The sequence below is a fragment of the Hibiscus syriacus genome, unplaced genomic scaffold (assembly GCF_006381635.1).
Source record: "Hibiscus syriacus cultivar Baekdansim isolate YM2019G1 unplaced genomic scaffold, ASM638163v2 tig00111410_pilon, whole genome shotgun sequence".
NCBI classification, from domain to species: domain Eukaryota; kingdom Viridiplantae; phylum Streptophyta; class Magnoliopsida; order Malvales; family Malvaceae; genus Hibiscus; species Hibiscus syriacus.
The window spans coordinates 663,496-677,864 of NW_024063087.1; the positions used below are offsets into that span (position 1 = coordinate 663,496).

A 14,369-nucleotide genomic window follows, 5' to 3' on the forward strand; every position below is an offset into this window, starting at 1 on the left:
AGTTCTAGGAGTAAAGGTACTCGAACTGTCCTTGTTGGTGCCCCCTTATGCTGCCAAACCCTCAATCCTAGTCCATTACAGACTTAAGCGGATCGAGTTCAATTCGAGGGGACACATTTCCCTATGCCTGAAACGGAGAATAAATTTTCACGAAGACATAGAGCATATGAACCCTGAAAGTTACTTGCTAGGTTTGACACGGAGAATAAATTCTCACGAAGATGTCGCTTTCACTCCCACTTAAAAGGGGAAAAACTCAATTATAGAGCTTATGTTTATGCAATACATGTGTTTGTATGTGAGGAGAAATTTTCACACAAAAATTAATATCTAAAAAATCAAAATTAAATATACAAGAGTATAAAATAAATTGAAAGAAATAAAGAGAATCATAAATTAAATAAAATTGGATTCTCAATTTCTAACTATAGAGACAATATATAATCGACTTAGGTTTGACCAGGGTCCCTAGTGGAGTCGCCAAGCTGTCGTAACCGGTTTTTGCCCGAGCACGAATTTTTACTTGGCGGGAAAAATAATGTGGATAAATGGTTTTTATTGAAATGTTTTGGGGAGTTGACATCGACCTTTTGGGTCAGGTAGGTCGAATACCTAAAAATCATCTTTTAAAAGAGTTTTTAAGAAAACATCAATTAAAAGATAAACTGGTATGTGTTTAACCAAAATTTCATTTTTTTCTAATAATAAAAAGGGATTCATGGTTAATTACGTTTGGGGAAGGATTAGCACCCCAACAACGCCCAAAATTGGTCCATGTCGAGTATATATTGTCTCTAATAATAGAATTTAAGAATTTGAATATAAATTTAATTTATGATCTTTTCATATTCAATTGGATAATAAGGAAGAAAAATATTAAAATAATTTTTATAAATTATAAATAAAGTATTTATTTATTTAAAAATATTAGAAAAGGATTTCTAGTTGCTTTAAGACAGCCCATTTCTTTAATATTAATAAATAAATAAATATTAATAAGAATATAATAATTTTCATAAAAATAATGAAGTAAATATATATATTTTTATAAGTAGGATATTTATTTATTTTTAAAATACCAAAATAGGACATCTAGTTATTTTAAGACTGTCCTTCTGATTATTTAAAAATAAATAAATATTATTATTTAATTAATTGATAAAATTAATTAAATAATACTTATTAATATACATATATTAATATGACTAAAATTAAATAATAAAAAATATAATAATTTGAATAGAACTAAAATAATTATATATGTATACTAAGATATTTATTAATTTAATAATATTGAAATAGGACTTTTAGTTACGTTAAGACAGCCCTTTTCATAATATTTTAAAATAAATAAACATTTTTATTTAATCAAATATATATATATATATAATATTTAAAATATTAAATTAAACATATTGAAAAATGATAATAAAAATAAATTGCAATTAAATAGTGACTAAAATAAATAAAATTAAAACTATAAGATTAAATTGCAAAATATAAAAATTAATAGTAAAAAATAAAAATAATTAAAATATCAGTGATTAAAATATAACATATTAAAATTAAAAGCTCTAATTCAAAATGTTATGAAATATAATAATTAACAGTGTAATTTAACCATAATAATTAACACGGGATTAAAATAAATTTAATAAAATTATAAGGGACTAATTATAATATTTACCCTAAATATATAAACATATACTGGAAAACACTAAAAGAAAATAAAGTAAAATTCGGAGACCAACTTAAAGGTTCAGAAGTTAGTTTCGGTGACTAAAATATAAATAAGTAAAATTAGAAGATAAAATTAAAATACATATAAATCTAATTCGAGTGACTAAAATAAATATTTTTAAGATCTGAGGGTTTACGCGTGTGGTTTACCGAATGAGGAATTACATAGAGGTCCCTCACCAAAACTACGTCGTGTTGGTGAGGGTATAAATACCCATTATTAAGCCTAAAAATCCTCGGAATTTACTAGATCTAAGAAAATACCCATTATAATCTCAATGTATCAATATCTTGTATAATATTTATACATTGAGATTATACTACTATTTTGGGTTTTAATTCCATTGTTATCTTGGATTTTAGTTTTACTAAATCCTGACGTTTAAATGATTCAACAGAATAGTGTTGATTGTGAATTTTTGTTTCGGATTTTAGTTTTACTAAATTTTCGCTATTTAATAGAAATTATTCAATTGTTGAATTTTAGTTTTTGTCTAAAATTCATTGCGATAAATAAGGTGCTGAAACAAAATTGTGACTTCGAATCAAAATACAACAGTTTCCGGTGGTCGAGAGCTACAACGAGAAGTCTTTGAAATTCAACGTGAAAGGCTCCCAGGCGGTAAACTAATATGTACATTCATGCTCCAATCATTAATGAAGTGAGTTTTTTTTTCCTCACTAATTTTGAATTAAAATTTCTAGAATCTGTTTAATGCATTTTGCATGATTCTTGGACATGGAGCAACGTAAACCATTATTTAATTAGATAACTTTGTTCATGAAAAATCATAGTTATTTAACTTCTATCACTGTGATATAACTGTTATATAGTTTTCGACTTCTAAAGCAAACTTAATTAGTGAAAGTTTGTCGTGGTAACACAGAATCAAACTAGCTGATGTTTTGATCAAAATATGGTCAAATATATGATGATCCTCCTATTCTTAGAGAGGATGAGAAAACGTTTTTTCCATATCCACCGTTGTTGAAAATTTGGAAAGATTTTGAATTTCGATGGAGGAACTATATTTTGAATGGATTGTCGGATACATTGTATTAAGTATATAGTATCCATAAGACTACTAAAGAATTAAGAATGACATTTGGTCATGTTCTGAGTTGTCACAAAATATGTGAGAGAAACTATTTTATCAGCAAATTACCTTTAAATAAGGTAACACACAAGAAAATGGACAAGACATCATATGAGTTATGGAAATGGAATAGGAGAAAACCTTACAACAAGTACATAAAAGTGTAGGGTGTCTTGTATAATGTATAATGACATGTCGAGACACATGAGTCGTCGACATAATACCTTTAGATAACTGAGCTCAATTAGAGTTATCTTCATTGGTTTTTTAAGATCAAAAGATAATATTGCGGATCTTCTATCCAATGAGTTGAATCGAGATCAAGTTGATAAAAATTGAAAGGAAGTGACCCAAGAACATAAATATTTAAGGCGCTATGTGAAGGAATACCCAACCTAGTTGACTGGAGATGTCAATATCTAGGTTCAATTGGGACAACCTACTTACATAGACCTTGTTAGGTCACTGTATGGGTTCTTATCCCAAGTTCATCCCTATGATGAAAACAATGACTAAAATGTGGAAAATGTTAAGCAATGCTTTTAATGACCACTATGTGTTTTGTTGAGCCGTACAACATAAGTCACCTATGTGAGAGTGAAGTTGAGCCGCTTCAAAGAGACTAGTGGGGCATAGTTTTCTAAACTCTTGCAAAACCAGGAGATCTCCACGGCTATATGGACATAACCATGAGAACCAAATTCTTATTAGTGAGATATTTCTATGTGGTATGTCAACTCTTACACAAACAACAGGACAATTGAAGGACATCACGTCTACTGGACAACCAGTAAGATAAACATATTTTCACAAGGGAAGGGTCAAAGGGGGACGTCTAACTATCCTATGCAAATATCAAATGTAGAATCTTTCAACATATCGAGTCAGTGTTTGAACTATCAAGTTCATTCATGTAGGGGATTATTGGAAAAATAGTTGAATGAATTAATGTTATTTATAACTAATTAATAATAAGTCATTTCACTTGGTGAATGAACTTAATTTTTGGTTTAATGTTACATCCATTCAATCATACATATTCAATAATTCTCTTCATGAAAAGATTAAATCCTTTCATGTAAAGGTTAAGCCCTTTCACCGAAAGGTCTTAACCCTTCAATCCATTTCTCCCTCTATAAATAGGCTAGTTAAGGCATAAATCCTAGAGACAACCTTGAGACACAATTCACAATGTTGAATTAGGAAAACACTTAGAAAGTTCCTTCCAAATTTGTTATTTCCTATGATAGAGAAAGGCAAGATTGTTTTCGAATGATCACTACAAATTGTTGTTGTGATTATTTGTTGTTGTATCATGTGAGACCGGCTTCCAACGTTACTCAAAGTACCAAGGAGATGACGAATCTGTCTTAAGAAAAATTTTCATACATGCCTCAACAAAAAATCATTCTTCGTTTTATCTTACTCTACTCATTAACTCGTGTCTACATTCCTCTATTTAAATTCTTTATTTATTTTTGTCTGTTAGATTCAATAATAATATATGTTTATTATTATTATTTTTTTTATGTTGGATTAACATTTTGTCTAACAACAACTTATGTGGGAACAAACATGCAAGTACATGAAGTAAGTTTAAGAACAAAACATGTTTAGTGATAATGGTAAGCTAAACAGAGTTGACTACAGGTTCTGGTCAGAGAGAAATTGGTTAGATCAAGAGACAATCTCCTTGTGATGAATGAAAATATTAATACATTGAGTAGGGGAATGTCCCATAACGACGATGATGTAGATATGGAAAGAGAAAAGAATAGACTCATTAGAGGATGATTTATTGTGTATTAGGCTCTATGATCAATAAGTTGAGATGGTATCTACCAAGAATTCAAAATCTTGAGGAGCATATCAATGAGGTAGAATAGGCTATTACAACTGAAAGACCAAAATCGATAGCTAGGCTTAGTTGGGATGACATTGTTGGGAATGATCAAACAAATAATATGCTTAATGGAAGTCCAAATAAGGTTGATCCATTCTACTCTAGGGAAATGAATATATGATCGTGTCGGTCATTTTTCAGTTGGAAGGCTATCAAAAATTTTATTGAACACAGAGATAGAAGAACCAAATTTTGATTTTGATAAAATCTAGTAATGAAAGTTCCTCTAAAGGTTAAGAATTTTCTTTGGATGCTGAAGATAAATAGAGTTCCGACTAAAGATTTCCTTAGGATAAGAAGGGTGAAGCTAGATTATCCAAACGATAGTTGCCCTTGGTGTGGGGTGGGTGAAGAGAGTGCTAATAATTTATTTGTAAATTACAGATTCATTTGTTGTTTTTGAAAGAATTTTTGCATCTGGTGGAATGCAACTTAGCTCAATCCTCTTGTGATTGCTTATTTACTATCTTTTTATCTTAGCACCTCTTGGTCAAGTTTGACGAGAAAACTTTGACTCATTCCAATTGTTGTTGAGTGAAGGAGCATCTGGTTAGCTCGAAATGATAAAATATTTAATGTCAAACTACATATATAAGTGGTTAGTATTCGTTGCAAAGATGTGAGTGTCAATAATGAGCATTGAATTGATATTTTGATGAATGGATTTTATAGTATTAATATGACTTTCGGTAATACAAAAGGCATGATTATAGAAATATGGTAATTGTGCTAATATGATTGTCTTCTTTTGCATGTTTGTTGAGATTATCATTCCCATGTGGTATAATAGAGTAATGGTGTATTATTGAGCTCAACAAAACTTAATATTCAGAGTTATTCTTCATGCGTAGGTTCGTAGCTTATGTGATAAAGTACGAATAGTAGCATCACCGAATGAGTTTCAACTTTGACTATTTATATAGTACCTTTACTTTCTCAAGTGGACATGTGTAATTGTATTAATATTTGATTTGTAAATTCTATTAAAGTTTTTACTATTTCATATTTTAGGTAAATGTCATAGTTCTAGTTAAATAACCCATAATAGTTGTTTTGGTTTATCTATGCATTTATATTTTGATACAATCTTTCGAGTTTTAAATTGTTTTAAAATGTGGAAATAATTCTATAAGTTAGTCGTTCTAATGACCAATATAATAGTTTGGATCCGTTAGATTCTTTGGAGTAAGGTTTTGGGTGTTACAAAATTGAAAATTTCAAAACCTTTTAAGGAGCTTAAAGAAAATTTCCCATATTTTTCACCCATTATAACCCTCCCCTAGTTGATTACTCTAATTCTAGCTTGACAGAAAGTAAATTTAAAAGGAATTTGATGTATGAAGGAAACGTCATGGTGAGATAGCATTTTAGTTTGGTTTGATTGATGCAAGGGAGGGTATTTGAATACAAAACCAGACTCCTCCCAATTTCCCATTTTGCTGCTGCAGTAATACGATAAACTACAAGTCTACGACTGAATTTATACAAGCACCGCAGCTCAAATATGTACATGATAAGTAGAGGGAAAAAAAGCATAATTTGACCCAAGTTTTGGAGTGTATAAGAAATCATCACAGTGAGTTAAATTTTCAAAGACTTTGCTTGCAGGGCAGGGAGATAGAGGGAGGGAAATGGAGTAGATAAGAGGAAGAGTTCATCATCATTTTCCTCATTCATCCATCAATTTTCATAGCAAAATGGGTTCCAAAATCCAATTCACATATTTGGCCTTGATAGTATTATTGAGGGCCAACTTAGTGTGTGAAGCCACGTCCCGCACTAGTCTTGAAGATGCATCAATGTACGAGAGGCATTGACAATGGATGTCCCAATTTGGACGAGTTTACAGTGACAACAATGAGAGGCAAAAGCGTTTCAACATTTTCAAACAAAACGAGGAGCTCATTGACTCTTTCAACAATGCCAATAACAAGCCTTACAAGATTGCTGTCAATCAGTTCGCAGATCTAACAAATGAAGAGTTCACCGCTTCTCGAAATGGGTTCAAGGTGTAGAAAATTCAATGCACCGAAAGGTGCAAGTTGAAATTTGAAAGAAAAAAATAAACAAATGCACCAAATGATGCATAGTCAAAAAGGTGCTGCAATTTGTTGAAAAAATGAAAGGAGAAATTATAAACTTTAGTCACTAAACTTTAGGGTATTTACAAATTAGTCCTTATGATTCAACTATAAATACCCTAGCTCATTTAGCTTTAAAACCATCCCAAAGCATTCTAGCTTTCTTCTAATACTAGAGAATTTAGAGAGTTTCTTGAGAGTTGTTTTCTCCTTTTTTATCAAGAGAGAATTATCATTGTTTTCTCCTTGGTAGATCGAGAAAAGTTGTAATTCCTATTTTCTCATAGTGAAATTCTTCTATCGTTGCCCGTGGTTTTTACCCTATATTATTTAGGGGTTTTTCACATAAATTTCGTGTCTCTTTTATCTTCATTTTTATTTTCTCAAATTATCAGTTGCGCTTTTGCTCTATCCGATAGCTGTCTTCCGCAATAATTGGTATCCGAGCCATATTAGAGTTTGTAATATCTGCTTATTGTTTTTGTGGTTACCACCAAAAGGTGGATCCTCCAACATAAGAAAGTAAGAAGTTATTACCCATTCTTTGAATGTTCCAGAGAACTATTCACGATAGTGAAATAGTGCGAGCTATCCGTAAAAGAAGTTATGACAACGAAATTTGATATTGAAAAATTCAATGGGAGAAATTTCTCAGTGTGGAAATTGAAGATGAAGGCCATCCTGAGGAAAGACGGGTGTCTAGCAGCTATCAGTGAAAGGCCGGTGGATTTCACAGATGACAACAAATGGATCGAAATGGACGGGAATGCTATGGTGAACTTTCATCTAGCATTAGCAGATGAAGTATTGCCAAGCATCGAGGAGAAGAAGATAGCTAAGGAGATATGGGATCATCTCACCAAATTGTACGATGTCACATCGTTGCACAATAAAATTTTCCTTAAGAGGAAATTGTATACTCTCCGTATGCCAGAATCTACTTCAGTGACAGAGCACTTAAACACACTGAACACTTTATTTTCTCAGCTTACATCCTTAAGTTGTAAAATAGTAGAACAAGAATGTGCTGAACTTCTACTTCAAAGTCTATCGGATTCGTATGATCAACTTGACAAACAGTAATGTCACCAGTCTAGTCTTCGATGACGTTGCAGTTACTGTTCTACAAGAAGAAAATCGATGGAAGAACAAGGAAGACATATAAGTAAATCTGCAATAAGCAGAAACGTTGACAACGATGAGAGGGAGATCAACAGAACGTGGCCAAAGCAGCAGTCACAAACATGGTAGATCGAAGTCGAGAAGCAAGAAGAATTTAAAGTGCTACAAATATGGAAAGAAGGGTCACTTGAAGAATGATTGTTGGAGTTTAAATAAAAACTCCAATCCACAAGGCAATACCACAAACACTTCAGATGATGGAGATGTTTTATGCTGTGAAGCGCAACCACCGTGGAAGAAAGAAAATGATTTGCAGATATATGGCTCATTGATTCGGAAGCAACATATCACATGACCTCAAGAAGAGAATGGTTCCATCATTATGAACCTGTCTCAGGAGGATCTGTGTATAGTTGCAATGATCATGCCTTAGAGATTGTTGGCGTGGGAACTATCAAATTGAAGATGTATGACAAAACAATTAAAGTTGTTCGAGATGTGCGGCACGTGAAAGCCTAAAGAAAAATTTATTATCCTACGGATTGTTGGATAATAATGCAAGCAAGATTAAAACATGGAAAGGAATCATGAAGGTGTTCCGTGGAGCGCTTGTGGTGCTAAAAGGCGAAAATATAGCAGCAAACTTGTACATGCTGAAGAGAGAGACTTTGCTAGAAGCAGAAGCCTCTGTTGCCTCATGTAGTTCAGATTCTGCAATGCTATGGCATCAGAAACTTGGACACATGTCAGAACAAGGAATGAAAGTCCTTGTGGAGCAAAAGCTATTTCTAGGCTTAACAAAGGTATCACTTCCTTTGTGTGAGCATTGCATAACAAGTAAGCAACACCGGTTGAAATTCAACATATCAAATTCTAGAGGCAAAAGTGTTCTAGAATTGGTTCACTCTGATGTATGGCAATCACCAGTTACATCCCTAGGTGGAGCAAAATACTTTGTCTCCTTTATTGATGATTACTCCATGAGATGTTGGGTGTACCCTATTAAGAAGAAGTCAGATGGGTTTTATCTTTCAAAAACTTCAAAGTGCGGGTGGAACTTGATTCTGGAAATAAGATCAAGTGTTTCAAAACAGATAATGGAGGAGAATACACAAGCGAAGAATTTGATGACTTTTGCAGGAAATAAGGCATCAAAAGATAGTTCACAGTGGCAAACATTCCTCGATAAAATGGAGTGGCAAAGCGGATGAACAGAACCTTGTTAGAAAGAACAAGAGCAATGTTAAGGGATGCAGGCCTAGAAAAATCATTATGGGTAGAAGCAGTCAATACCGCCTGTTATTTGGTGAATCGAGCTCAATCAACTGCAATAGAGCTGAAGACACCAATGGAGATGTGGACTGGTAAACCAGCTGATTATTCAAACCTCCATATATTTGGAAGTATTGTGTACGTGATGTACAACTCCCAAGAAATCTCAAAGCTAGATCCAAAATCCAGGAAATGCAAATTCTTGGGGTATGCTGATGGAGTAAAGGGGTATCGCTTGTGGGATCCCACTGTCCGCAAAGTGATCATCAGTAGGGATGTCATCTTTGTAGAAGATAAGCTACAAAGAAAAAAAGACGATGATAGCACTGAAAAGTCAGAGATTACACAGATACATGTGGAAAAAGAGGTTGAACAAGGAGATTCTTCTGAAGTAGAACCAGCACATGATGAACAAGAACCAGAGAGTTCTGAAGCTCCAATAACTCGTCAATCAGATCGTGCGGGAAGACGTCCCAATTGGCACTCAGATTATGTTATAGAAGGAAATATTGCATACTGCCTTTTAATAAAGGACGGTGAGCCATCAACATACCAGGAGGCAATAAACAGCTCAGATGCTTCACTGTGGATGATGACGATACAAGAAGAAATCGAAGCCCTTCATAAAAATAATACAAGGGACCTTGTGCCACTACCACAAGGAAGGAAGCAAATTGGTAACAAATGGGTCTTCAAAATCAAGCGAAATGGTGACAATCAAGTGGAGAGGTATCGTGCAAGACTGGTGGTCAAAGGATATGCTCAAAAAGAAGGTATTGATTTCAATGAAATCTTTTCTCCTGTGGTTCGACTAACAACGGTTCGAGTAGTTTTGGCAATGTGTGCTACATTGAACTTACATCTAGAGCAGCTAGTTGTTAAAACAGTTTTTCTTCATGGAAATATTGAAGAATAGATTTATATGCTACAGCCTGAAGGTTTTGAAGAAAAAGAAAAGAAGAACTTAGTTTGCAGGTTGAACAAATCTTTGTACGGTCTAAAGCAGGCACCGAGGTGTTGGTATAAGAGATTTGATTCATTCATTATGTGCCTTGGATACAACAGACTTAATGCATACCCTTGTGCTTATTTCAAGAGGTCTAGTAATAACGATTTTGTTATATTGTTGTTGTATGTGGATGACATGTTGGTTGCAGGGCCCAACAAATATCATATTGAATAATTAAAGGCACAACTAGCTAGGGAATTTGAAATGAAGGACTTGAGATCGGCAAACAAGATTCTAGGGATGCAAATTCAACGAGATAGAAGTAATAGGAAGATTTGTCTTTCACAAAAAACTACTTGAAGAAGATCTTGTCACGATTCAACATGCAAGATTGTAAGCCAATTTCTACCCCTCTTCCTATTAACTTCAAATTATCCTCCAGTATGAGTCCTAGCAGTGAAGAAGAGAGGATGGAGATGTCTCGAGTACCGTATGCATCAGCAGTGGGAAGTTTAATGTTCGCTATGATATGCACAAGACCAGACATTGCACAAGCAGTGGGAGTGGTTAGTCGATACATGGTGAATCCAGGAAAAGAGCATTGGAATACAGTAAAGAGGATCCTGAGATACATCAAAGGGACCTCAAATGTTGTATTATGTTATAGAGGATCAAACTTACTAATCAATGGGTATGTAGATTTTGACTATGCAGGGGATTTGGATAAAAGCAAATCTACTATAGGATATGTGATCAAAGTTGCTGGTGGAGCTGTATTGTGGCTACATCTACAACAGAAGCATAATATGTAGCAGCTACACAAGCCAGTAAAGAAGCAATTTGGTTGAAGATGCTATTAGAGCAGCTTGGGCACAATCAAGAGTATGTCTCTCTATTTTGTGATAGTCAAAGCGCTTTGCATCTAGCAAGGAATCCAGCATTTTATTCAAGGACAAAGCACATACGAGTTCAGTACCATTTCATTCGTGAAAAGGTGGAAGAAGAGACAGTAAATATGCAAAAGATCCATACCAAAGAAAACATAGCAGATTTCATGACAAAGGTGATCAATGCTGATAAATTTTCTTAGTATCGATCCTCTTGTGGCCTGTCAGAAACGTAAGCAACATGAAGGTACAAGGTAGAAAGAATGGTGTGAAGATATGATTGTTCCAATCAAATCTTCAAGTGGGAGATTGTAGAAAATTCAATGCACCTAAAGGTGCAAGTTGAAATTTGAAAGAAAATAAAATAAAAAATGCACCGAATGATGCATAGTCAAAAGGTGTAGCAATTTGTTGAAAAAATGAAAGGAGAAATTATAAACTTTAGTCACTAAACTTTAGGGTATTTACAAATTAGTCCTTATGATTCAACTATAAATACCCTAGCTCATTTAGCTTCAAAACCATCCCAAAGTATTCTAGCTTTCTTCCAATACTAGAGAATTTAGAGAGTTTCTTGAGAGTTGTTTTCTCTTTTTTTATCAAGAGAGAATTATCATTGTTTTCTCATTGGTAGATCGAGAAAAGTTGTAATTCCTATTTTCTCATAGTGAAATTCTTCTACCGTTGCCCGTGGTTTTTACTTTATATTATTTAGGGGTTTTCCACGTAAATTTTGTGTCTCTTTTATCTTCATTTTTATTTTCTCAAATTATCAGTTGCGACTTTGCTCTATTCGATAGCCGTATTCCGCAACACAAGGGCCATATATGTTCTAACAAGGCTACTATTTTCAAATACGAAAACGTCACCGCATTGCCTTCTTCTGTGGATTGGAGAAACAAAGGAGCTGTGACACCTATCAAATACCAAGGCCAATGCGGTCTGCTCTAATCTGAAATATTAACCATTGTTTTGCTTTTGCTAATGTTCTAACTGTGTTGATCTAATTCACAGGATGCTGTTGGGCATTTTCAGTTGTGGCAGCCATGGAAGTGGTTACTAAGCTAACAAAAGGTACGTTGATTTCCTTGTCTGAGCAAGAACTAATCGACTGCGACACCAAAGGTGAGGATCAAGGCTGCCAAGGTGGTTTAATGGACGATGCCTTCCAGTTCATCCTAAAAACAAAAGCCTAACAACCGAATCCAACTACCCATACGCACAAGGGAGTTGATGGCACTTGCAATACCAAAGAAGAAGCCAACCATGCAGCTACCATAAATGGCTTCCAAGATGTGCCCGCCAATAGTGAAGATGCACTGCAGAAGGCCGTTGCGAACCATCTCATTTCGGTTGCCATCGATGCCGGGGGGTTTGACTTCCAGTTCTACTCCAGTGGTGTATTTACGGGATCCTGTGGCATGCAACTGATCACGGAGTGACCGCCGTGTGATATGGAGAGGATGACGATGAGACTAAGTATTAGTTGGTGAAGAACTCGTGGGGAAGTAGCTGGGGTGAACAAGGGTACATTAGGATGCAAAGGGATGTTGATGCAAAGGAAGGTCTTTGTGGCATAGCAATGCAAGCATCCTACCCCACGGTATAAACAAAACTTACACTATATATAATCACCCATTCCTATCCTCATGTCATATATATGAATGTACTGCATCTAAAATTTCAATCTAAATAATTACTTGTTAAATTGAAAATTAGTTTCTTTCAAATTGAGTAAATTACACAATTAGTAACAAAATTCGTGTAAGCTTTCCTCTTTGTCATCCAACCCTAAAAAGTTCAAATATCATTACTCCACCCTTAATTATCCCTTAACGAAATGATGACGAGACACATTAGCTTAAGGAAAGATTCATAATTTGACCCTTGTACTGTAAGTTAAATGTTAGTTTGATACTTTTAGAATTCTTTTTAACGATAATTCCATAAGAACTCAAAAAGTTTCTTTAAAAAGAAGAAAATTCTAAAAATGTATTAAAATTAATAATTTGTGTTATGACACTATTAAAATAATTTTAAAAACTATATTTACAAAATTATAAAAATAATAAAATTCCAATGAAACTACAAATAACAACCACATCTTTACTATCAATATTGTGGTTATCATATAAACACTACATAATATAAAAATACTCATTAAAACAAGGAAACAAAACATAAATCCAAAGGGACAAGCCATCTCTTTGTCATTTTTACTTGTATTTTTTCCTGACATTAACTATAATATGAGATATATAGAATATGTTGTAACACCTGTACTAAATATGAGAATAAAACTGATGCACCATCAAATGAAAATGATGTTTCTCCTTTTATGACAATTAAGTATTACTTGTCTTGATGAATTAACAAGAAAAGAAAAAAAAAGGGAAAACCATGCTAGTTTGTGTGTAACTATAATCTACTGGAGCACCGTGAGTGTTCTAAGAGAGGAACAATCACTCTGCACATGAGTAACTTATCGCCGAGAGTACATTGAACTGGTTTGCGCCAAAATTTTTTGTAGATGGGTTGTGGTGGATTCAGGGTTAACAAAGAAATTGGATAGAAAATGAAAGTAATTTGGTTTTGTGAGATTCTCCAACAAACAAAATGCCTTTAGATCCATTGAAAGATTGAATGGGTTCAACTTGAATGGTCTTATTTGTCTCGTTTGCAATGTTCAAGGGAAGAACATCCTATTGGAGGAAAATCCAGAATAATATGAAAGAAGGTAACGATCAACCGGAGAATAATAAGGTATAACAACAGACACCCAAAAAAATGGAGGAAACCAATTATGGCAATAGTCATTTAGGAATGTCGAAGTAGTATAAAAATGATATTGGAGGTCAAAGTAATCTGAACAGGAAGGCTTTGAAAAAATTCCAGGGTCACGTAAAGAAAGAGACCTTGTGAAGGATGAATAAGTGTCTAATCGATACAATGGCGACTGTATGTGGTCCTGATAGTGTGATAGAGAGGTTACATAGATAGGGTCTTGGAGACTTAAAGATAAAAAGTATGGGAGGCCGATGGTTCTTGTTTGAGATTCTTGAAGACGAGCTTTTCAGGTTACTTGAGGAGCAGTATTGGAATTACTCGAGGAAATCTTCATGAAGATGGAAAAATGCTTGGAATCATTTTAGCTACCTGAAAGAATAATGTGGGGATATGCATTGTTGAAATTATGTGACCTTAAAAATGATGACTGAACTGTAGGGATATGTAGTAGTGTTAGGAGAAAATGCAAATCAATCACATGGGTGTGATAAGGTATCTATTTTAGTCAACACCTTAAAGGGGTATTTATAG

General features: G+C 33.9%; 1 pseudogene; it reads left to right on the forward strand.

The window, feature by feature from the left end:
- The first annotated feature begins 6,437 nt into the window (after positions 1–6,437).
- Positions 6,438–12,671, forward strand: LOC120162933 (annotated as a pseudogene).
- The last annotated feature ends 1,698 nt before the right edge of the window (positions 12,672–14,369 follow it).